The following is a 27343-nucleotide window of genomic DNA, read 5'->3' as shown; positions in this document are numbered from 1 at the left end:
GGCCTCTTCCATTTGCTGCATCTCATGAACCAGAAAACATAGGTCTAAAACATCTGGAAATCAGCCTAACTAAAATTTAAATTAGAAATGTAAATAGGTTACTTTGAAGAACAAAATCTAAAAGTAATCATTTTGCTGTTTGAATTGAAATACTTGTACTCATAAATAATTGTCTTGAAAATCAAAGGATCATTCTTCTGCCATCAACACACCACACATTATTTAGGGCTGAGAATGCTTTAAACTTTCAACTTATTAAGGAATCATTTTGAAAACGAATTTTGGGCCCTTGACTTGTCCTTATCTTGACGATCCTATTTCTCGATTTTTATTGTCCTTTTAGGTTACAGGTTTTTCTATTAATTTTTCTAGATTTATGTATTTACTTTTACTTATTTTTAGAGGGAGAGAGACAGCAAGCTGGGGAGGGGCAGAGAGAGAGAGAGAGGATCTCAGTAAGACTCTATGCTGATCGTGGAGTCCAATGCAGGGCTCGATCTCACGATCATGACCTGAGTCAAAACCAAGAGTCAGATTCTCAATGGACTGAGCCACCCAGGTGCCCCTCTAAATTTATTTTTTGTTCATTTAATTATTAAGTATTATTATACCAGTTAATTAGTATTTGGAATACAATAATACTCTTTGGTTATAAAATTACGGAGACTTGCACTTTAGTAAAGCATATATGCTTACCAACAGAGAAAAAGAATTGTTAGATAGCTCTGCAAATATTTTAATGATTTATGTAATTACAATATTCAATTCCCTCTAATATACTCAAAATTGCTCAAGTATTAAATATGATACTATAATTGTGCCTTTTAAACCTTTTACATTGAAAAAAATTAACCATATCAAATCTTTCTCAAATACATGTATTTTTAAGATTTTATTTATTTATTTGACAGAGATAGAGAGAGAGCACAAGTAGGCAGAGTGGCAGGCAGAGGGAGAGGGAGAAGCAGGCGCTCTCCTGAGCATGGAGCCCAATGAAGGGTTTGATCCCAGGACCCTGGGATCATGACCTGAGCCAAAGGCAGATGCTTAACCAACTGTGCCACCCAAGCATCCCTCATATTTTTTTTTTCACCTAATGATCAACTGCTTATTATGAGCTTGCTGAACATTACTCTATATAAACATATATGTAAGAAAGGTCATTTCAGAGACACAAATGAAACATAAATCAGGCATTTTTTAAAAAATAACTTATTTTCTGTTAATAATCATTTACTATAATATAAATGGAAAACATAGAAAAATGTATAAAAATAAGAACAAAATCACCCAGAATATGACCATATAAAACACTCCTTTTGATAGGTTTTCTTTCAGTCTGTTCTGTTTCTGTAAATACATAAATGACTACCATTTACCATTTTAAGTATCTTTTCTACAGTTTTGTATCTTGTTCTTCCTACTTAACATTGTGTCATTAGCATTTTCTTTATCAATTTGTTTTTTAATACAACTCACTTTGAAACAGAATAATTTTAGTAAGAGATCTGAAGGATACAAAGCAGGATAATGTTCTCCTAAACATTTCAAGGGAAGATGATGGACTGTATTTGGCCTAGAGAGGTAGGGTGGGCTTCACAGAGGAGGTGTTTGAGCTGAGGAGTTGTGATGGTTAAACATGTATCAGTTTGACTGGGCCCTAGGTCCCAGACTTCTGGTTAAACATTATTCTACAAGGGTCTTTCCAGAGGAGATTAAAATTTCAGTTAGATTATAACTTCTAGTTGTAAGTTCTGGTAACATAATGTATAGCATAATGACCATAGTTAATGAAACCATGTTGTATATTGGAAAGTTGCTAGAAGAGTAGATTCTAAATTTTCATTCACATGACAAAAATTGTAACCAGACATGGGTATGGATGGTAACTAAACTTATTGTAGTAATCATTTCACAGACACATATGTATCAAATTTCTGTTATATACCTGAAACTAACAATACAATGTCATGTCAGTTATGGGTCACTTATATCTCAATTTTAAAAATATGAATGTGAACGGTACAAAAAAAAAATCCCACAAGTATGAGAGTTGATGAGCAAAGCAGATGGTGCTCCTTAATGTGAGCTGCCCTCATCCAGTCATCTGAAGTCCTGACAGAATGAAAAGGCTAAGAGGGAACATCTTCTGCCTGTTTCAGCTGAGACATCAGTCTTTTCCTGCCTTTGAACTTGAACTGAACATTGGCTTTTCTAGGGTTTTGAACTCCTTAGTTTTTGAACTGGAATTCATACCACTGGCTTTTCTGGTTCTCAGGCCTTCAGACTCAATCACACCGTCAGCTCTCATGGGTCTCCAGCTTGCCAAGTGCCTTATCTTCGGACTTCTCAACCTCCGTGATCATGTGAGCCAATCCCTTATGATAAATCTCTTCCACCTATCTTTATATCTCTATACACACATACACATATATACATAGACTCTGAAAAAATACATTGCGTGAAAACACATGCATGTGTGTGCATATATGTGTATATGTGTGTGTATGGTTTCCATGGAGATCCCGAGAAGTAAAAAAAAAAAAAAAAAGAAAAGAAAAAGAAAGGAAAGAAAAAGAAAAGAGCTAGTCAAGCAGTAGAACACCAAGTACAAAGACCAAGAAAGGAAAATAAAGTCCATCTGCTTGAAGAAAAGGGGGAGAAAAGGCCAGAGGTCTAGATAACAGATTGCAGTTGGTAGGAGGTTGAAGTGGAGAGGGGGGCAGAGGCCAAAGCCCACTGATAAACCCTTCTCCTGAAAGTTGTACCTGTATCTGTTTCCCCACCATGACTACATGGTAGTTATACTACAAAGTCTAGTAGAGTATATTGACTAGGTTAAAGGGTACAGGTACAGTTAATTGGACATAAACAAAAAACTGAGAATGGCGTGTAAAAACAGGGTATACTAGGATGATGAGCTTTCATGAGAAAAGAGAGACATCGAGGATAGAACATGTGAGCTTTAAATTAAGCTGTGTTTTGGAAAACACTGCACTTGGGTATCAGGCAGAGTAGTAATACTTCGGGATCACAGATTTTATTTTTTGCAAGACTATATCTACAGTTTGAGATTTACAAGTTAAGCTACAATTAATCTCAAATTAAGTGGATATTCATACATTATTCAAACTATACCAGGCAGAAACATTTTATTCACTTGGAACGTGCAAGGAAGAATTTGAAATGGAGGAATTTCAACTGATATATCCATACTTTCGACCTGATTAAAACTGATCAATATTTGTTTCCTAATTTCAGGATTAGAGCCCCTTCAAATATGATGAAGAAAGCTAAACAACATCAAGAACTCTGGATAGATCTATTAAGATTTAAAAAGTATATATAAGACAGCAAGAAATAGCCAAATAAGGAGTATCAGACAGCAAAACTCAAACTCACAAGAATTTGGCATCTTGAGAGCATGTACTTACTAACACAAGAGTAGCCCATGTCTTGCATTTTGTCTTGCATAGAAGGCTTGTCATTCTCAGGTCATCTCAAGTTTAAGGTCAGTCTGAAAAATGATCTGTGCGTGTTGTTGGTCTGGCCACAAGTGGATGAGAAATGTAGCTGAGGCTCTTAAAGTTTCAGCTCACATCTGTAAGGGCCTGCTTAGCCAGAGCGAGCCATTTTGTTGTTTATGCAGTAAACTTAGATTGACCCTCCCCCCAGAGGAACTTACTTAGAAACAAGTCTGGGAAAACAGTAAAATATGACTGACCAGCCCCTGATATCAGAGCTCATATTCCAGGACGTGTCAGGTCAGGGGGAGGTAACAGAGCCCAGAATACAAGGATAAGTCAAGCCAGGTGGAGACATCCAATCAGGAAAGCACCCCCCTAACCACCCAAGAATGTGGGCCCTGCCTTTTGGGTGCCAATTCTGACCAGGTGATAGGCTAGTTCAAATAGCCACTATAGTGTAAATTGTAATTCAATTGGTCCCCTGTGTGTGGCCAGGTTCAATCACGTGGCCTTTACTCTATAAAAGTTAGTCTGTGAGGCTGGGAGGGGTCGCCTCTTTGCAAGAGACGGCCCTGGCGGGTCAGTTTGATTCTTGGTGCTTGGCACGAAATAAAACTTTACTTGACCTTCGCTTTGTATCAGTCTTGCTCCTTTGACCATGGACCCAACAACATCCATCCAGAATTTTAAGAGGCTTAAAAAAACACACATGCTTTTATACAATTCATCCAATTCTAATAATGTTTAACAGTTTTCATAGAAGCTAAAAAATTTACTCAACCTACAACTAACAAATAATGGAGCTGGAGCTAAACCCAGGTCGTTTTTGTGACTCAGCTCATTTACAATGCCATCAAGTCTGATGATGGGAAGAATGATTAGATTTAGGGAAAATTGGAAAATCATCTCTCTCATTTTTTTGCCCCATAAAAGATGAAAACTGAAGATTAAAAAACCCCATCTTACCCAAGATAAGAAAACAAAAGAGAGCTGGAAATAAAATCCAGATTTCAATCCAGAGTCCCTAGGAAGGATGGTAATTTGATTTTCTGTATTTGACATTTAATTACTAGTGAGTGTAGGTCTTTTAAAAGTTTTGTAATATTCAAGTTACTGAGATTTTTAGAAAAATAGAAACTTTTGTAGGAAACCATTTCAAACCTTATATGCATTTCTGAAAATTTTCTAAGTTCACTCAGATTCTCAAGGAATTGTGTTTATTTAGATGTAAGTTTCAAATACCGTCCATTCAACTCCACTATTAAGAACCCATTATATGTAGATTACTGTACTGAATTAGATATGTTGTATCCAAATTATCCTGTGATTTCTCATACTCATTTCTAGAGCTTTATTCTCCAGAGAATGCTTTCTGAACAGTGAAATGGCAATGTGCATAAAGGTTCTAGAGATTCCTATAAGAAGTGAAAAAATATTAACTCTACTGTAAATGCTAGTGGAATAGATAAAAAATTAAGTATGTTCTAATTCCGACTAACTTAGAAACAAGTACCCAGTACAAATGACATGATGAGTGATTGCAGAAATAGCTACATTGTTTTCCACTCCCGAGTTATAGAGTGGAAGATACAAGCCAGAATATGTTCATTTCTTCTTACCCTGGGAAAAAGTTAGGCAAGTCTATAAATTAAATGTTTTGTACACATTGGTAATAACTTACATGCTTTTTAAATAACAGGATTGAAAACTCTGAAAACTTAGACATTATGCAGTTATAGAGGAATTTGAAACCATATCCTTTCCCTGTTCACAGGCTAGCCTGCTAAAAAACCCAACAAAATGAAAGACTACCAAATGACATTAACAGCCAAAAGATACACATTTATAAAACATAGTGTGTTCTAAAAAAATTATTCTCACTTGTTTGTGACTGTTCACATGTATTATGCCACAAAAATAAACAGGATCTAAAGCCCTTCTATTCATGCTTAAAGTTCACAAATAGCGTCAAATTAATTTTTTTATGTTTCATATTGCTCTAGATTTTTTTTTTACTTATTGTGAGTTACAGACTATATTCTTAGTAATATAAATTATAGGTACAGTTTAAAGGATATAATGGAATAACTATCCATGTATTTAACCCCCAAAAAATAGGGGTTAAAAAAATTTTTTTTAAAGATTTTATTTTGACAGAGAGAGATCACAAGTAGGCAGAGAGGCAGGCAGAGAGAGAGGGGGAAGCATGCTCCCTGCTAAGCAGAGAGCCTCATGCGGGGCTTGATCCCAGGACTCCGGGATCGTGACCTGAGCCAAAGGCAGAGGCTTTAACCCACTGAGCCACCCAGGCGCCCCAGGGGTTAAAATTTTTAAAAAATTTTTAGAATCAGAGGACCCTTCTTCTTGCCCTTTCCTGACTTAATTCTTCTTTTGCCTTCCTAGGGAGCCACTGTTTTAAATATGTGCTAATCATTCTCTTGTTTTTTTTTTTTTTAAGATTTTATTTATTTATTTGACAGAGAGAGATCACAAGTAGGCAGAGAGGCAGGCAGAGGGAGAGGGGGAAGTAGGCTCCCTGCTGAACAGAGAGCCCGATTTGGGGCTTGATCCCAGGACCCTGAGACTATGACCTGAGCCCAAGGCAGAGGCTTAACCCACTGAGCCACACAGGCACCCCACTCTTGCTTTTCTTTATAGTGTTATCTTTTATGTATTTTTAGGCAATAGATAGATAAAACTAAATATTATTATATACGATATATGTAACACTCATCAGAAAATTTTTATATAATTATATAAATTATAAATATTGTTTAGTTTTATATATCTTTGCACTTTACCCATATGATTTTTTATCTATCTTCTGTGACTTTTTCTTCAAAATTTATGGATGAGCTGTGTTTCATTGTCACTGATATAGTGTATCTAAATTATTTTAATCATAATTTACTCATCTGTTCTACAGACGATGAATGAGTTTTGCAGGGAGGGGGAGCTATCATGAACAAACTCCTAGGAACATTTTTCTAACAGGTTTAGAAGTCAGGTTTGTTTGTTTTTTAAACACAGAACTTCGCTTTCAGGAAAATGGGAACACAGTGATACAAATGTTTTCAAACATGATTATATCTATAACATTAAGAAATGGTGTGGATTTATTTTATTATTATAAACAACTTTACAGAATAGGGGTAACTATCCTGGAAACTTACATGAATATAATCTTGTTTTATAATGTTGGTGTGTGTCTACTTTAAAAATAAACCAGAAAATGTTTCTATATAACATTTTACATAATTATTTCTGGAAAGAAAAAAAATCCCATGTGACATAAATAGTCCAAATTGAGCTTATAAGCTGTATTTGCTATACTGAAGGAACTTAAAAATTGGTATTTTCTTGTGAAGTAGGGGTAATCACTCCACTCCTATACCTTCCCTTAATTTATCGTGGTAATGTCACAATACCCCCAAGCCATGTGTGCTTGGCATATCTTTTTGGATCCTGGGCTCTCTAACAGCTGTGTGGCCACATGCAGCTTGACAGTGCTTTACCAAGGGCACACCTGTGAAGGCTCATCCTTCTGAGCTTGCCATTTACTCCAGCACAAAAGGTCAGGAGAGCCCATGGCCGTGTTTAATATGAACCCCCAGAGTAAGGATCCAATGTCATTGAGCAGTAGCCAAGCATTTGCAAGTGGATATTTCCTCGTGTATATTTTTCTAGTAGTCTATTTCACATCTAAAATATATGTTCCGTATAAAAAGCAAAACAGAGCTATGACTCATTCCTTATTTTTGTGTCCTTATTTATATTAAGGTACACTGATCCAACAGCTTCGAGCTGTTTTTACAATGAAAACATAATCTGATGAAATAAAAGTTGTTTTTAAAAACTGGATAAAAAATTTTAAAGGGAGATTTGATGTGTTTTATGCAGTATTTAAACACAAGCAATTACTTTTACCAACAGATCCTGTAGCGGTACCAACTGATCTATAGGACTGCTTAAGTATAGGAGACAGTCATTTACTCAGGCAGATGCCTGTGAACTTTTTGTACACTGTCTCACAAGAAAAAAATAACTTGAACTGAGCATTGAATGTTTGACACATATCCAGTGAAGTAGACACATAGTAGAAATCTGACAGGATAGTTTGCTTTATTATAATTCGCCTATTGAAAAAATATTCACTAAACATCAACTATGCCAAGCCCTGTTCTTCATGATGGAAATACAAAGGAGAACAAGAGAGCCAATTCCCCTGCCTTTTAGAAGTGACTACTCCAATACAGGGACAATCAGTAGGTAAGCAATGCAAAACATTAACAGCAAATGTTATATGTATGCAACACATACAGTATACACATACATAAGTGATCAGATAGATTAGAGATTGTGCTTAGCATCCGGATTGAAACAGAGTGCTGTGATAGAAAATAATGCATGTCAACTGCTTTAGAAACTTGGCTAGAAAAGGCCCCTCTGAGGAAGCAATATTTATAATCATGACGGGCTTTTCTAACAGCGTAATGTGTACAGTTTTTACCTTGTGCCTTGTGTTGATATTTCCTAAGTCTGTTATTGATCTGAGAAGAAATTTAATAATACTTTTCATATGTAGTCTATTTGAATATCTGTTTATCAACTCATTTTAAGTCAGCTTATTCTTTTTTTTTTTTAAAGATTTTTTTATTTATTTATTTGACAGAGAGAGAGATCACAAGTAGGCAGAGAGGCAGGCAGAGAGAGAGGAGGAAGCAGGCTCCCTGCAGAGCAGAGAGCCCGACGCGGGGCTCGATCCCAGGACCCTGAGATCATGACCTGAGCCGAAGGCAGCTGCTTAATCCACTGAGCCACCCAGGTGCCCCTTAAGTCAGCTTATTCTAAACTCCTTTTCATTCAGAATTTGTTATCATATAAGTTTGACAACAGAATTTATTGGTGAAGCTAATGTTTACCTCTGCACATCTTAGTGGGATTTATTTCAATTTAAATCCATTTGGGGCATAACTACGTGTCTTGCCTTTCCTGCTAGACTGTTGGCTCCATGAGGCAGAAAGTTGATCTCATGCCTAGCATAAGGCGTGGTGTATGATGAGGAATCCATCTTCTTTTGAAGAATTACTCAAAAGAAGTTTCTAAGATAGATATTGGAGGTATAATCTCTTGCCATTATTACACTTATTTTCTCCTCAATAGTGCCTAACTTTGCAGACATTATTTCTACTACTGATTGCACAACCTCCACTCACTCTTCACAACAGTGAAGGCTAGACACCTTAAAAAGAAAACATGAAAAATGTATCTGATTGTCCTTTGCCAAAGAGCTGGTGGTAATGGGGAAAGCTATTTCTGAGCATTAAGTAGATATTATTTGTGCTTGGTTTCTCCATTCCCTTAAATATTCTGAAGTTCCCTTTTTATTTTACAGGAAAGCAAAGTCTAAGAGAAACGGAAATAGAGATTTCTTTGCAGAGCTGTATCAGATTCCAGCCACCCAAAGCCTCCATACTGGGGTGGGAATTGGAATTGGGGTGGGGAGGAGGACAACAAGAGGCCTGGGCACCCCAGAGGAGCAATATGACAATGGTAGTAGGTAAAAATCATCAATAACTGATAGGAACACTGCTGAATTTTGAAAAGTATTATGGGCTTCAATTTTTCCATGCTTTAATTAAATTTAATTATGAGTTGTATGTACATATCCTATTAATGTTTGGTCAACATAAAAACGAACCCATTTCATATATTTTTCTGAATTCCTTGCTTTCATCCAAAGAATTGCTTTCTATGGTGAATCACTTTTCATGGGTGATAAAAAATACTGAAAAATACCCCCACAAGCTCTTGGGGGAGGACTTTGTAACATGGGCCCTCTCATATACTGGGAATTGGAAGTATAAATTCAGTATAACAAATGTTATGCGTCAGGCATAGTTCTGGGTGCTGGGGCTATGACAGGGTGGCAAACAAAATCTTTGTCATCATGGAGTTTGCATTTTAACTGGGAAGATACAAGTGCATATGTAATAGAAAAGGTGCTATTTTATGCAAGGAAAAATAAAGCTTAGGTTAAGGAGAATGGGAAGTGTCAGAGTTTGAGGAAGGGGTTTCGTATCTTAATATGTTGGAGAAGATCTGAATTGTGAGCAGAGTTGTAAAGGAATAAGAAAAAACAGCCATACAGGTATTTGGAGAAAGATTACTCAAGACTGAAGAATGAAATGCTGAAGCTCTGAGGTCTGAGCAGGCCTACGGTGTCAGGAAGCTGAGTGGAATGAGTAAATCATAGGCTAGGATGCCAGGGTCCAGATCTGAATAAGATGGAAATCCTCTGATTTTTGTTTCAAAGGTGTTTTTAAATAGCAGTAAGAGGACCCATTTTAGAGATTCCCTCTAGCTTCTGTATACCGTATTTGGGCAACACTGATAGGAGAGAATAGGAATAGGAGGCCATTATCATGAGCCAAGCAAAAGACAGTAGTGGTTGGGACCAGTGGGGGTAGAAATGGAGGTGTGGAAGTGGTCAAATTCTAAATATATTTGGAAATACGATTTGGTGGTATATAAAAAAAGACTTCGTCTTTTCTATGGATGGACGGTTCTAATATTTTTGGCCTGAACAATTCTATGGACAGACTTGCCATTTTATCAGGTAAGAAAATCTGCAAAAGAAGCTGGCTTGAGGGGAAAACACCCAGAGTTTGTTTTTTTAATATGATCAGTTTGAAATGCCTATTAGAATTCCAATTGGAATTGTTAGTACAGCAGCCTACGGCTCGAAGGGAGGGATCCAGGCTGGAGATTTGATCTTGGGATTATCAAGGTATAGATGGAATTCAAATCCATAAGACTGGGTAAGATTTTTTCAGAAGCCCAACTACACGGAGAATGGAAAATAACCAGAGTTAGAGTACAGGTACTGGATTCCATTTCCTATGAGAGAACAATCTGGCAAATAAGAACATGAACTCAGTGGTCAATGTTTGAGTTCAAACCATAGTTTCAACATGGATGGGCATAGGGCACTGGCCATGAAGCATAGGTCAATGGCAGGTTTATAGCTACCCGTCTCTTAGAATTATTGTGAAGATTAAATGAGGACCTAAACACAAATTACTTAACACAGAAGTACCCAATAAGGGTTAATCATCAACACTGTTATCAATATGTGACAACTTCTATGGAAAAACACATAATACATATATTAATGATCATGCAAGGAAGGATAAAAGAAAGTGGTAGACAGGAATTCAAGTTATTATACCCACGGCAGCACCAAGTTTCCTTCTGCCCCTTCATGCACTCTTTTATATAGACCTCCATATAGTCCTTATAGATGCCAGCCATATAGTCCATATCTCTTTCCCATGTTTAAATTTCTTGATTTTTTAATTTTAATGTTGCTGTGTTTATGGTAATATCTTAAGAAGATCTGGGCTTTTAAATGGTTTGTACTACATGTACAAGCCCAAATTTATACATATATCTCAGTCATTCACTGGCCAAGGGATCTTGATTAGAAGGAACAAATCAGGAGAACTAATCCATAGATTATACCAAGTAAGTGACCAGGAAGTCAAAGATCTGTCTTTAAGTGAAAGGGAAACCAGAAAGGCATGTAGAAAGGGGTGGAGGGATGCAGGACCACCATGGAGAAGCCAGAGAATAATCGAGATGTTCTCCAGAAGATGAAGAGTGAGAAGAGAATATTGATGATGCTAAAGTCTGACCTGGGAAGGGTTGTTTGCTTCTAATATTAAGAGTGACCAATAGATTTGCACAAATTAGGGATGTCCCAACCAAGGGACATGTAGCTTTATTATTAAAATACAGTTATTCGGGGGACACCTGAGTGCTAAGTCAGTTAAGCATCAAACTCTTGGTTTCAGCTCAGGTCATGATCTCATGGGTCATGGGACCGAGGCCCCCATCCTGCTTGGGCTGCTTGAAAGTTCTCCCCCTCTGCCCTTGCACCACCCCCTTCACTCACACATGCACACTCACTCTGTTGCTCTAAAAATGAATAAATCTTTTTTTAAAAAGTTATTTTCTTCTATGTTTGCTTCATTCAAATTTAATATTGCTAATTATCATGTGTCCCAAGTCTAAGTAAAATCAAGCAATGAACCTAATAGAATTCAATGCACTATATTTCCACTTGGGCATAATGGTCTTTAGTAAATAGAAATGAAGTTCAAAGATGAGAAACCTAGTTGAAAGAATATAAGTTTTGTTGAATTACCTGTAGAATTTTATTTCTAGCAACTTTTATAATTTAATTCAAGACAATTTGAAAAAATGGTGGTGTCTCTTCATCTTTTCCAATTAATGACCAACAATTCAATAATACATTCGGGTTATTATTAGGAAGGTACTTACCTAGCTTAGGAAATGTTTTGGACAAGTACGTTAAATTGGAGTCAACGGAATCATAGGAGGTCTATTGATAAACTTCAGTTGGTCTATAGCCTCCCTAAAACTGCATGAAAATTTGTATTATTGTGTCCCTGTGAGTTTTTCTGGGAATGGGGTCCAGCAACACCATAGGGTTCCTAAATTGATTCTTACTCTCCCCAAAGTTTTCAGACTGCTTCACAGAAAACAATGCACTGACTATTTAAAATAAAATGTAGACCTCAGAACACTGATGGATTATAAATTGGAAGATTTGACAATTTACCAGCAAGATGATATTCCATGCAGACAATTCTGACTTTCTTCTAGTCATTTTTCTCAAAAACTACTTGTCATAGATAGTCCCTAAAGTTGTTTAGTTTCTACACTTACATAGTGAAATGCTTAATTTGGGGTATTTTCTAACCATCCCCTCCTTCTGGCAAAAATATCTAATTAGGGATCTGACATGCTTCTGGGTCAACACCAACATTTATGAGTTTCCTTTATTCTCATCCCAAGAGTTTTGACTTATTAAGCTAGAGGGTGGAACAGAGAGGTTTTTGAAAATGTAATAACTCATCTTTGTAATGAAACCCTGATTTAGTTGATTTTGATGCATCTGGAAGAACGTTGTGAGGGACAAAAGGAAAAAGTAGTTGAGGGGAGGAGAAGCAAGGATAGGATAAAAAAGGAAAGTAAAAAAGAAACTACAGAAACACATTTCCTTCTTTGGGAATTGGCAAGTTTGCAAACCTGTGGTACTAATTTGCTTAGCATATGAGGATTTCCAGTTTAATTAATATATTTTGTATAATCAGATAATTATTATATAGACACAAGATGTTTCCTGCACATCAACGTTCACTGAAGAGGACAGAAGGGAAATAGAAATCACACCCTCAACCATAAAGGATGTATAATTTCATGACAAAATTAAAAAACCCAAATCGAAAAGAAGAAATTGTAAACTCTCACTGACATACACAGATATTTATAGAGATTTATAGAGATCTGCTTAGAAACACACATATCTATACAGATATCTATACACAGACACACACACACACACACACACACATCTATACACAGGTGTGTGTGTGTGTGTGTGTGTGTGTGTGTGTGTGTACATGTCTGTGTGGATATAATCAACTAAATTTACTTGGACTAGTTTTAGATTTCTATCATTCAAGAAATGTTTAACTGAAACACTAAATATATATACATATATAGCTATAGAATAATGTACCAGTAAGATACTCAAAAAAGTTTAACAGATATTAACTTTGAATATTTTATTTCTTTACAAAAGTAAAAAGATGAAATGTCTTAGTTTCAGTTAATATCTAAGTCTTTCTTACTCCCTCCCATCCCAGAGGTAAACATTATGACAAAGGTACTATGTGTTATTCCCACGCATGGTTATGCATAGGTTTTACAGTACTAAAAAAAAATACATTTGGGGGGCGCCTGGGTGGCTCAGTGGGTTAGGCCACTGCCTTCTGCTCAGGTCATGATCTCGGGGTCCTGGGATTGAGTCCCGCATCAGGCTCTCTGCTCAGCAGGGATCCTGCTTCTCTCTCTCTCTCTCTCTCTCTCTCTCTCTCTCTCTGCCTGCCTCTCTATCTACTTGTGATCTCTCTCTGTCAAATAAATAAATAAAATCTTTAAAAAAAAATACATTTGCATAGTTTTAAAACTTTGCATCAATAGTATCATGTAGTACATACAATTTTGAGCCTTTCCCATTTTCCTCTGTTTTGATATTTATAGATGTAGATACACTTGGATCTATTTCATACACTTCAAGGGTTATAGAGTTTTATGTTAATTTATTCCTATGCTTAAAGAATAGTACAGTTGTATACAATTCTGCTAAAGGAACATCTTTTTGTACAGGTATAAAATGTTCTCAAAAATAGATATCTAAAAGTGAAACTGTTATTGTCCACATCTCCAACTTTACCAGCTGTAAAATTGTTCTCCAACCTGTTTTCAATAGGGAAAACTTTCTCTTTCTTCACATCCTTAGCCACTTTGGGGATGATCAGTTTTGCCAATGGTACACTGTGAACTGGAATCTCACTGTTATTTTAATTTGTTTAGTAAAGTTAAAGCACCTTTTGATGCTTCTGTTTCCTATTCTGTGAACTACCTTGTTCCTTTCCCTTGTCCATTTTTTATTAGTTTTTCTTTCCTCATCGATTTTTCCCAGCCTAAGGCATATCTTTTCACTTTGTTCTTACTGTCCTTCTTTGAACAGAAGTTTTAGGTTACATCATTCAGTTAACAGTCTTTTTCCTTATGGTTCATGTTTCTTATATCTAAGAAATGCAGGGGCACCTGGGCAGCTCAGTTGGTTAAGTGTCAGACTCTTGGTTTTGGCTCAGGTCACGACCTCAAGGTTGTGAGATTGAGCCCCGCCTCCCCGTCAGGCTTCACAACAGGCAGGGGACTCTACATGGGATTCTCTCTCCTTCTGCTTCTCTGCACCCCACCCCCACAAGTGCTGCTTGCACTCTTTCTTCCAAATAAAGAAAACCTATAAAAAAAAAGAGAGAGAGAGAGAAATACTCAGTGCATAGTTTGGCGAGGGGAGGAGAGGAGAAGAAGAGGAGTTTCTAGACATATGAGTCACAACACTAGAAGCTGATGAGCATGGCAGAAGAAAGCAGGTAGACTGGTTTGACTTCAAGAAAAGGGACCTCAAAGAGTCATCTTGCCTATTTTTATTATTTTTTTCAAGAAAGGCAATCTACTTCACGCAGCACCTCATCTGCAGGTGTCTAGGGTTTGGGGAGCTTGACTATGCTATATTATCCTACAAAAGGAGCTTGAGAACTTGTTTGGAAGTTCAAGCAGGGGAGTGAAGCTACTGGTATACCTTTGACCAAAGAACAGTTCTCCTCTATCAGGGAAGGTTGTCCTCTTTGACCTAGCATGCAGCTTCAGGAGGGACATAGGTAGAGTACTGAGGGAGTAAGGGGACACCTGTCTAGAGAGCCAGATCAGATGACTCAACCTTGGCAACCAAATGGGTGATAGATGCCAGTTAGCCCTCATATCCTTGTCTACCTCTTATATATATATATAGAGTATGTATACATATGTATGTGTACACATATAAAATATATATGTATATGTATATAAAATATGTAACTGTGTATATAGGTGTATCTGACATAGAAAAAGGTAATAATTTAGGCAACTTGAGGTAATGACAGGGCCAACTCAAGAATGGAGACAGCTTTTGAGTTCAGCTGTCCCAGGTCTATACACGCACTGCTAAGATGGAAGGGATCACTCCATGCTGGTACATCTGTAGCCATCTGAGGCACTGCAGTACGCCAAGCCACAGAAGTTGGGAAGCTCTGTCATCTGGCCGCCAAAGCAAACAAACACTAAATTATCCTTGGCAGGCCTTTGCTAAACTTATAAAATCTCAGAGGTACATTTTTCATAGCCTCACCATGCAAAATCCAACAAACCTCTCTCCAAGAAATGTTTCCTACTATCTATCTGGACTCCTTATATCTTACTGCCCCATTCTATTTCTGAGGCCATCTCTTTATCTAATGGAAAGGCAGGGATGTGTCCCCGACCACCCCTTGATCACTGCTCTCAGGTTAAAGTCCCTACTAATTGATACACTTTCTCTGCTTCTTCTAGAAATATTTCTAATCAACGTCCAGAGTAACTTTAAGCTGAAGTATGAAGGAAATATAGATTACATGTACACACCATGAAAGACTTCGCAATTCATTGTTTTAATTTTATTCTCATTAGTCTTGTTCAGCTCTTTCCATTATGTTATAGTCAACCTGTTACAAGCAAAGGACAGCCGGTTTTTATAAAGCTAATCACATTTTTTTTAATGACAGTTGGTACTGATAATTTTTAAAAATTGTCTTAATATTTTGAAAACTTATCTATGTGTTTAGTCTGCCATACTTTTCCCTCAAAAGAAAGAGATCATCAGAGATATCTAAGGATATATCACTGCTAAAGAGAAATATATTGGAAAGCATTTGAAAGAATGAGGCCAATGAGGAAGTAGTTCACTGACACAGCCATCAGTTCATCAATTCAAAGTCATTCCCCCATGTTCGTACAGGTACCAAGTCAATCAAAATGGAGCAGAAGGAAAACATTTCTCAAAATTCCTAAGAACTTAACAGTGACAAGTGCATGCTCCTCAAGTAAAACCACACACGTCATGGGAAAACACACCTACTACTCACTACTAGATCTGTGTAATTACTATACCTTACAGAATAAATTCTGACTCTCTGGCATATATAATCTTGGATTTTCATTAGCATATGATTTCTATTTTATACAGATGATTCCCAAATTTCACACAGGTATATTTGCCATACGTTTTGCACATAAAATTTGGCTAAGATAATACTCGTAAGCAATCTATTACAAGCCCTTCAGATGATCCTCATGCAGGCTAAAAGTCGGAGTGAAGAACATGCTTAGTCTAATGGCTCTGGAAAGACTGTTTCACCAAACACGAATTACTAGCTTTAATATTTATATATGTTTTGAATATATATGAAGAACATGATTATATACTATATTAAAACATTACATTAGCCAAAGAAATTGGATTGCATTAGCATCTATTTAATCGCTGATGAGTCAGTGATCTTTCCTTGAAGTATAACGCATAGTGATCAATTATTTTAACAATCTAATAGAAATAAAAATGTAAATCAAAGACTATTCTGTAGTGGCTGGAAAACAAGGGGTGGGCGGGGGGGAAGAAGTATGTTCCACATCAAATTTTACAGAATCTTCACTAAGCATATTTATCTAAGGCATCATACAGTTCTTACTGATGTCATTCTCAAATACATATAGACTAAACTATTGCCTAATGCCTCAGTTATATGTAGCTGCTTAATTAGAGATCTGCTGGGCCTAAACTAAAATTTAATACATATAAAAACAGTAGTAACAAATGTTATCAAGTTTAAAGAAAAACATCATCTTGCAGATTAAACTATTGAGAAATCATCTAGGCCTTATACCAAAATCCAGTACAAGGTCTGAATACATAAATCAAACCAAGAAACATCAGGCATACTTGATTTGTAACTAAAGCTAATGGATTGTTTATATAGTACTAACAACCAATCAAACCTTTCAACAAAATTACTCAATTACATAATTCCCAAGAGAAAAGTAGAAACACAGGTAAGCTGCTACACTTCTTAAAGTATAGTTGAGGACATCTGGGTGGCTCAGTTGGTTAAGCATCTGCCTCTGGCTAAGGTCACCATCTTGGATCCTGGGATTGAGTCCCACATGCATTCACACATCAGGCTCCCTGCTCCATGGGGAGCCTGCTTCTCCCTCTGCCTGCTGCTCCCTCCACTCGTGCTCTCTCTCTCAAATAAATAAAATCATTAAAAAAAAAAAGTATAATTGAATCCTCCTTTAGTTAAAAAATGAACATTAAAAATCCTGATGTTAAACTATTTTAGCTATTTGTTCCATGAATACATAGTAGAAAAAGTTAAAACTTTAATACCCAAATTGTCTTTTAAATTTTTAAAAATTAGTATAAAACGGGATTTAAAAAAATCCAGTTGGATGGATCACTTAGAGTTAATACCTGTGTTGCTTGGAATGTTATAAAATTGGAGGGTTTGGGGGCATCTTTATTGTGATTATCATGAAATGCTGATTAGGAAAGAAATGCCACTTTGTCTTAATGTAATAAAATGGTGTTTGGTTGCTTATTATTGTTTTCAGAATTTTCTAAATGTTTATTCACGAGTTGTAGCTTCATTGTCTTGATCTTTATTCACTGAACATTCCTGATCTGATTGTCTAAATTTATGCCTTTGAATTCAGTTTCTATTGAGTTTGCATTTATTGTCTTATCCACAGATGAAAAAAATACATGTAAAAGATATCATTAAAAGAAATGCTAATGTAAAATCTGGCTTTACCAATTTAAATATTTAAACAGTTCATTAATTTAGCTGTTCATAAAGCCAGTTGGATCACTGAACTTTGTTTTTATTTTTCAAGGTTCTAATTACAACCTAAAATTTTAAGATATTTTAACAGGAAATGGTGTAAGTGGAAATAGAGTGGGGAGAGCATGGACTCATTGCTTCCAAAGTATAAAGGGAGGCCCTCACTCCCAGCTCGTCTCACACGCCACAGCCATCGTGAACAGAATAGAGGCTAAAAGGATAACAAACTGTGGAGTACTGGGGAGTAAGAGATCAATTCTAAACCTCCAAACTGTGGGTGAGGTCCCCAGGCAATAATCCTACTGAACAATTATCAGCAACTTATCATCAGAGCTACTTCAGGTTGCCAGGACAGGTACAAACAAAGGGCAGAGTTTCTCTGCTGGGAAAATAACATTCCCAATTTCCATATGGTTAGAGTTTCTGAGCAAATATTATTTATAATATTATAATATATATTATTTATAAGGTGAGTGAATAGAAACAAGCCTTAACTACAGTGAAATATCCAGGAAATATTTATAAATTTCTCCTTCCTGGAGCCATTTGTTCATGTTGCAAAGGGTTATAACAACTAGGGACCTCCCCCTCACCTCCCTTCCCAAACATGATTTGTATATGCATTAGAGAACAAAGGTTTCTCTCTCTCTTTCAGGAGCAAAGTCATCTGTACAGCAGTCCCTATATAAGCTCCAAGATTCATAATTTTCAAGTTCTTTTGTAAAGAGCACCTACAATATATAATATACACCGTATTGCCCCAACAGGGAAATGAGGCAGGGAACTAGCACTAAGATTGTTATGTAAGTAAATAATCCATCTGTCCTATTCAGAAAACTCACACTTATAGTCAGGATAAAATTAATATAAATAGAAAGTTTTCACTCTTTCCAAAGGACCTAATCATCTTTTACAGCTCTATTTTAAGTAACACAGAATTTTGTTTCTAATAACTGGAGAACAAACATTTTCAATTAAGTATGGAATACCTATGGAAAGTGACTATGTATTAGGTTCTAAAATAATTGTCAATATCGACAAAGAATATAGAGCATGTTCTCTACCCACATTGGAGTTCAGATGGAATCTGAGTCAAAGAAAACAATTATAGATATATACATAGGTATTTCCAAATATCTATGCAGCAGAGACCATAATAATTTAATACGGAATAATGATAAATAATGTCTATATCCATAGGACTAAAACTAAGAGATATTTAAGACAGAAATTAATCACTTTAAAGGCTGTGAGCTGAATAAAGGAAACCTCATTTAAAATGGAATCCATAAGGGAGCCTGGGTGGCTCAGTTGGTTAAGCATCTGCCTTCAGCTCAGGTCATGATCCCAGGCTCCTAGGACTGAGCCCCATATCGCCAAGCTCAGCAGGGAGACTACTTCTTCCTTTACCCCCAGCTTGACACTCTCTCTCTCTTTCTCTCAAATAAATAAAATCTTTAAAATAAATACATAAGTAAAAAGGAGTCAGGAGGTCAGAAGGGTGAGCTCTCACAATGTACCCCTTGTCACAGCCCTTTGCATCCCCACCACGAAGACCTAACTTGCATTTGTTGGTTCATTTTTTTATCACATATTTTCACACTTGAAGGAGGTAACAAGATTACATATGGAGAAAGCCACTTATTAAAATAACAAGCTGGGGTTGGCAGGCAAAATTACTATCTTGTCAAGACTGAGAACACTTGATCAAAGATTCAGAACCATGATGGATTCAGTGATCCTTTAAATTCAGTTGAGTAGAACAAGGGATGCTTGGGAGAATCTTTCAGGATTGTTTGACCTGAGTTGGCATTAATTGAGCTGGATCTCTCGTTTTAGAAATACAAATCTTCAAATGCCCTATGCTCTATTTTTTTTTTTGTCATCTGGTATATTATTCACTACTCTCGTCTATTCATTGAACCATAATATCTTTTACAGAGAAAAACAAAAAAGAAAGTTAGTAGTTCAACAACAATTGATAGTGTCAACTGGAAATACTAAGAGACAACAATTGTCAATATTAAAATGTAAAGAACCATTAAAAGATGCAGCAAATCCAAATTGAATTTTTTTTTTCTCATTTTATTATTTTTTCAGCGTAACAGTATTCATTCTTTTTAACAACACCCAGTGCTCCATGCAAAACGTGCCTTCTCCATTACCCACCACCTGTTCCCCCAACCTCCCACCCCTGACCCTTCAAAACCCTCAGGTTGCCCCAACCTCCCACCCCTGACCCTTCAAAACCCTCAGGTTGTTTTTCAGAGTCCATAGTCTCTTAATTTTTAAAAAATATTAAAGGAAGTGACTCAGTGATTTATCATCTTCCTATAAAGAAGGTCAAGAAAGTTGTACAAGTGACTTCACCAAGCATTCAAAAAACCCAGAATTTTATTATTACATAAAGTCTCCTAAGGAATACAAAAAGATTATCTTCCTGCCTGGCTTTTATGAGGTAAGCATCATCTTAATGCCAAAAAAAAAAAAGACATGGAAATATGAATGAAAGAAAATAATCTTTATCACTGGTTTTAGTGTAATCTCTACCAATTTCCCTATGGTTTAAGTCTTCTTTAACCCTGAATAATTCACAGTTAATAAATTTAGGTAAATTAAAACTATTATATTAATATTTTTATATGAAGGACTTTTATATATTTGATATTTTATGCATTTGTGCTTTTAAAAACCTGGTCTATCAGCAAGCAAGTCAACACTGATTCCAATGCAGTTGTGTTAGTGAGCATGTGATTTAGACTCGTGGCTTTAATTTGAAGTGAGTATAGGTAACACTGAGGCAAATGATTACATTTGTTAAATTTATAAGAATCATTTAAGTATTCAGCATGTTTTTCATTTTTAAACAGTAAAAACACTTGGACTATATAAAGTCTATATACATACTTAGAATGTTTATATGACTTTGGTTAATTTAAAGGAAAAGCCACACAATAATCAAAGAAAATCACTTAGACATTTCCTGGGTGTATATATATACAGAATCATATTTATAAGATGTAGATACAGAATAAAGAACGGAGTTTTTAAATAAATTGAAATCAATTTTAAATAAATTGAAAATCAATGTGATGATCTAAGTAAACCTGGGCACACAAAAAGCTATTTTCAAGGACACTAAAAACTCATTGTCTATGGACAGGAATATGGATCAATATTCATCCAGTATGCCTTCATGACAGTTCCATACAGGCAGTATCAATCCTGATTGTTCTGGCATCAGTAGATGTGTTGAGATCTATGACTTGATAACTTGTTTTGAGTATCACCTAGACAGGAAGATCCCATACTATTGTGAAGCCAATTGTCCACCAAAAGATCTAGAGAGGCAACTCCCCCCCCCCACAAAAAAATGCCAACACTATGTTATGGTAATGTGACAAACTAATTTTAAAATTTACATTTAAAAATAAAGATAAAGAATATTCAAGATATTTCTATATAAGAATGAGGTGAGGAGCTTGCCCTAGTAGACACTGAAACATAAAACTGTAAAATTTAACACAATGTAATACAGGCAAAGGATCAAAAAAGTGAACAGTAGAACACAGTCAAGAAATAGTTTTCTTCTTATAATAGCTTATGTAGGAGAAAAGAACTCCTCCTGCTACACCTACCCCTATACAGGGATCTGCACTCCCACCTCTTTATTTTCGGCCAATTATCTGAAATAAAGCAACAGTACCTGCATCTACCATCAAATTTTGGGTATGTGCACTGTGTCCAGCCTTCTCCCTGCTTAAGGACATCAGATGGCCAGAACTATGCCTCTGTGACAATATGGGGTTTTGAGGGTAAAGAAAGTAACTTCTCGGGGCACCTGGGTGGCTCAGTGGGTTAAGCCTCTGCCTTCAGCTCAGGTCATGATCTCGGTGTCCTGGGTTCAAGCCCCACATCAGGCTCTCTGCTCAGCGGGGAGACTGCTCTCCCCCACCCGCCTGCCTCTCTGCCTATTTGTGATCTCTGTCAAATAAATAAATAAAATTAAAAGAAAAAGAATATAACTTCTCAATTCTTCTGTACCCAATTTCATGCAGACATTAAAGAATATTTGTTAAACAAATAAATGATTGAAGACGGAATAATACCCAAAGCATTACTGGATTTGCAAAATTGTGTTCAAGACCACTGCTGTACCTGAAAGAAGGGAAATAAAACTTTGTCTTCCATCTCTTCCCTCCTCTAACCCAGTGGCTCAGAACACAGTCTCATGGTTTCCATGCTACAAGTGAGCAGCACTGTGGGTTTAGTAGTCGCCCACGGAGTAGTGGGAATCTAACCATTTATAAAGGTATTTCTTAGGGGCGCCTGGGTGGCTCAGTGGGTTAAATCCTCTGCCTTCGGCTCGGGTCATGATCCCAGGGTCCTGGGATCGAGCCCCACATCGGGCTCTCTGCTCCGCAGGGAGCCTGCTTCCTCCTCTCTCTCTGCCTGCCTCTCTGCCTAGTTGTGATTTCTCTCTGTCAAATAAATAAAATATTTAAAAAAAAAAAAAGGTATTTCTTAGAGAAATAGGTTTTAAGTTAAAAACCAATGACTTAGAAACCCTTTGTTTTAATTATCTTGTCAATATCATGCCTACAGAAGGATGCCTGAGTCACATAAGAGTTATAAGAGAAAACAGAGTGATTGCAGCCATAGTGAGACTTTCATGATTGGGACACTTCAAAGGGGGGCTCCAGAACATTTGAACAACATATAGTGTCATGTGTCATTTAAGTAACATATGTTAAAGTTGGTAAACGAACACATAGAAAAGATTCTAGCTCAAAAGGAAAAACTAAATTTAAAACAGGATTTGAATAAAGCTAGTAAAAGCTGATGTAGACTTAAATTATAAAATATTTACTTTCTTTAGCTCTGCTACTAACATGGAGTATCCTTGGCATCAAAGTCTAGCATCTTCCCTCACTGGGTACTCCCCTTTAGCACCCATATGTTGGCTTCTAATGTTAATCCTAACTAAAATCAATCAGAGCTCCTTAGAGATGAACAGATTGCATGGCTCCCTGTGATGAAAATGAAAATAATTCCAAGACATTTTGCTGCCATAAAGCAATGAAGGGGTGAGTTTTAAAGGACGTTTATTGGTCAAGTTATGATAATCTGAGCAGTCATTTTGTGCAAGATCATGGCAAATACTATGAGATAGGCTAAAGAAAGGTAGAAATTAGTTTCTAAATACCTATAAAGAAACATCTAAGCTGCAAGTACCTTCAGGGTAAAATCTCACAAAACACTGATTTTTAAAGAATTACAATATTGTTGGATAGTATATAATCTCAATTCAAGTTATGTAATAAAATCTGTAAAAGGTATTATGTATGGTTCAATGAGTAGATGAAGGTAGTGAATAATGTGCTTCTAAAATGAGAGATCCAGCTGAATTAGTGCCAACTCAGGTCAAACAATCCTAAAAAAATTCCCCCAAGCATCTCTGGTTCTAGTAACTAATTTTTAAGGATCACTGATTCCATCAGGGTTCCAAATCTTTGATCAAGTGTTCTCAGTCCTGCCAAGATGGTAATGCTGCCTACCAACCCCAGCTTGTTATTTTAATAAGTGGCTATCTCCATATATAATCTTGTTACCATCTTCATGTGTGAAAATATGTGATTAAAAAATGAACTGACAAATGAATATTTGGGGCAGTGGGTTTTATACACACACACACACACACGTGTGTGTATATATATTTATGTGGGTTATGTATATGTATGAAATCATTATGCATATATATAAATGAAATCATTGTGCAGATTAAAGAACACTTTGTTTACTCCTTTCACCATGTTTAGATACACACTCAGAAGAACATGAGTTACTGAATTTTGGGATTTGCTTCATTAGATTTTTAAGAGTTACTTACATGCTCTGAAGAACATTTTGGCAACTATGGACAGTGCTGCTATGAACACTACGGTACATATGACCCTTCTTTTGACTACATCTGTATCTTTGGGGTAAATACCCAGTAATGCAATAATAGGGTCATAGGGTAGCTCTATTTTTTATTTTTTTCTACTTTCAATTTTTTGAGGAATCTCTACACATTTTCCAAAGTGGCTGCACCAACTTCCATTCCCACCAACAGTGTAAGAGGGTTCCCCTTCCTCCACAACCTCTCCAACACTTGTTTCCTGTCCTGTTCATTTTGGCCATTCTAACTAGTGTAAGTTGGTATTTCAATGTGTTTTGATTTGAATTTCCTTGATGGCTAATGATGATGAACATTTTTTCATGTGTCTGTTAGCCATTTGTATGTCTTCTTTGGAGAAGTATCTGTTCATGTCTTCTGCCCATTTTTTGACATGATTATCTGTTTTGGGGGTGCTGAGTTTGAGGAGTTCTTTACAGATCTTAGATATCAGCCCTTTGTCTATAGTGTCATTTGCAAACATCTTCTCCCATTCCGTGTGTTGCAAAGATGCAAAGATACAGATGTAGTGAAAACAAGGGCCATATATACCCCAATGTTCATAGCAGCAATGTCTACAAACACCAAACTGTGGAAAGAGCCAAGATGCCCTTCAACTGACAAATGGATAAAGAAGATATGGTCCATATATACAATGGAATATTATGCAGCCATCAGAAAAGATGAATACCCAACTTTTGTATCAACACGGATGGGACTGGAGATTATGCTGAGTGAAATAAGTCAAGCAGAGAAAGTCAAGTATCATATGGTTTCACTTACTTGTGGAGCATAGAGAATAACATGGAGGATATTAGGAGAAGGAAAGGAAAAATGAATTGAAGTAAATTGGACGGGGAGATGAACCATGAGAGACTGTGGACTCTGAAACAAACTGAGGGTTTTGGAAGGGAGGGGAGGTGGGGGGATGGGTGAGGCTTGTGGTGGGTGTTAAGGAGGGTATGTATTGCATGGAGCACTGGGTGTGGTGCATAAACAATGAATCTTGGAACACTGAAAAACTTAAATTAAAAATAAATATAGCTATATATCTCCACCAATCTATCCTGTTGTACCTTATTGTAAATGTTATCATCTTTGGGAATTTAATCTACCCAATTTATTAATTAGGCATTTATCAAAGAGTGAATTTTAATACAAAATTGCTAGATTCATAAATGAGAATTATTTGAGATTTAAGATTTAAGAAGAAATACAGACCTCTTTTAATTTTTTTCAAAGATTTTATTTATTTATTTGACAGAGAGAGAGATCACAAGTAGGCAGAGAGGCAGGCAGAGAGGCAGGCAGAGAGAGTGGGGGGAAGCAGGCTCCCTGCTAAGCAGAGAGCCCGATGTGGGGCTCCAACCCAGGACCCTGAGATCATGACCTGAGCTGAAGGCAAAAGCTTAACCCACTGAGCCACCAGGCGCCTACAGACCTCTTTTAAATACTTTAATAGGCTGAATTCCAACCAAAGCACAAGTAATTGATATCTATTTTTCTACATACTAAAATTCTCCTTGCATGTTAAAAAAATATAATAACCCATTTTTAATTTGGAGGCTGTCATGCAATGTTAGATAATGGTTTGTTATATGTACTACTTGACTTCGCAAGATACAGAAATCTGGAATGGAATCTCAGGTTTGCTACTCAACAGCCTCTTGACTGGGGAAAGCTGCTTTGCCTCTCTGAGTTTGAATTTTCAATATTAACATGGGTATGATAATAGTATCTACACATCCTTTTGGTGATTATGGTAGGTAAATGACTTGTGTTAGGTCCTGGTAAATAGTAATACTGCAAATGGTAGCAATTCATTGTTAACATGGCAAAATCAGCTAATATTGTATGTCCAACACTGAGCGTCCAAGGAGACCACATTCAGTAAGAACTTTGCAGAAAAAGGGATATAGGATGTATCTGACAAGAGGGAAAGGCAGGAAATTTAAGATAAAGGCTCAGAAGAAAGAAAACACAAAGCAAATCTTGAGGTCTGTAAATAAATCTCGCAATGGTTTATATTGAGGACATAAATATGAGCAAATGGATTAAGTCCATATTGTAGAGAAACTGGAATGACAGAAGAGTTTTTATGTCAGTAATGTCTTACATATTAAGAGCTGTGAAGTGAAACAGTTAAGCACTAAATACTGAACCCTGGAACTAGATGTAAATGGAATGATTGTCAAAATGATATTTAGACTAAAATAAGTAGAATGCAAAATTGCTTCCCAGTATCATTTTCTAAAAATAAAATTAAGTTTTATTCAGTGGGAATGCATTTAAAAATGCAGAGCACTACAACTTTCCTGAAATCAATTTTTAAAAAAAAAAACAGGTTTGTTCTCTTGATGTGTTTTAGATATTTAAATGGGTTTACCACAGCACTATTAAACTAACACAAAAACCTCAATTTCCAGTGATAAAGTGGTAAAGTCCAGAAGCAAAGTGTCATTAGTCTTGGTTAGGAACTGAAATAATTTTTTTTTTTTTTTTGCTTTAGGAAATTTAATCCCTTCACATGATGATAAAATCATGTATTTTCTCAACATAGGGTATTTAAAACTAATTTTGTTTCATGTAGTGAATAATTATTCTTGAATCTTTTTTATGTTAGAAATAAGAAGCAGCTTTTAAAAAATAAAGTAAGTTGATTGTTAATAAAAAGTATATATACTTTATTTTGAAAGATGAATTCCATAAGTAATGATTTTCATGGGGTAATAATGTGTAGTTTTAGAATGGACATTTGTTCACATAATTTTTCTATTATTTTTATGTGAATTTGTAAAAACTAGTGAATTAGAAGGCAAACTTTTTAGTAATATGCTTTTGGATCACTGAGGACAAAAATCAGCCCAGTAGTTCTCAAAATGTGTTGGGAGAGACAAACCATAAGAGACCCTTAATTGTAGGAAACAAACTGAAGTTGCTGGAGGGGAGGGGAGTGGAAGGATGGGGTGGTTGGGTGATGGACATTAAAGAGGGCAGGTTATGTGATGAGCACTGGGTATTATATAAGATTGATGAATCACAGACCTGTACCTAGGAAAACAATATTATATGTTAATTAACTGAATTTAAGTTAAAAAAAAAAAAAGTTTAAAAAAATGTGATTGCCAAACTCACAGAAGCAGGAGGATCGCCTGGGAAATTTAGAAGTATATTCTCAGGCCCCATCCTAGACCTATGAATCAGAAGCTGGACAGGGGGCCCAGCAGCCAGTGTTTTAATAAACTCTCCAGATATTTCTCATGTACACTAAACCTTGAGAACTACTGATTTAAGATTTCCCACTGGATTAGAGATTTTCAATAAACTTTAATTACTGTGTACAGATAATCAGAGAAATGTAAATTTCTTATGTCTAACATTTTTCCATTCAGCTCAATTAGCATTTCCTAATTCCCTGAAATTTGCTTGTTGGTGTTCAAATATGCCAAAGAACTTAAGTAGGTAATTACTAACTTAAAAATGGTTTCAAGTAGTTCCTCATCAAGCCAGTAATTCATCCTTACTTATAAATTTATGAAGGATGCATGCATTTTTTAAATATTAAGGGGAAGAGATATGGT

The sequence above is a fragment of the Meles meles genome, chromosome 4, assembly GCF_922984935.1.
Source record: "Meles meles chromosome 4, mMelMel3.1 paternal haplotype, whole genome shotgun sequence".
Classification (NCBI taxonomy): domain Eukaryota; kingdom Metazoa; phylum Chordata; class Mammalia; order Carnivora; family Mustelidae; genus Meles; species Meles meles.
The sequence above is the reverse complement of the archived record's forward strand: the minus strand, read 5'-3'. Positions refer to the sequence as shown.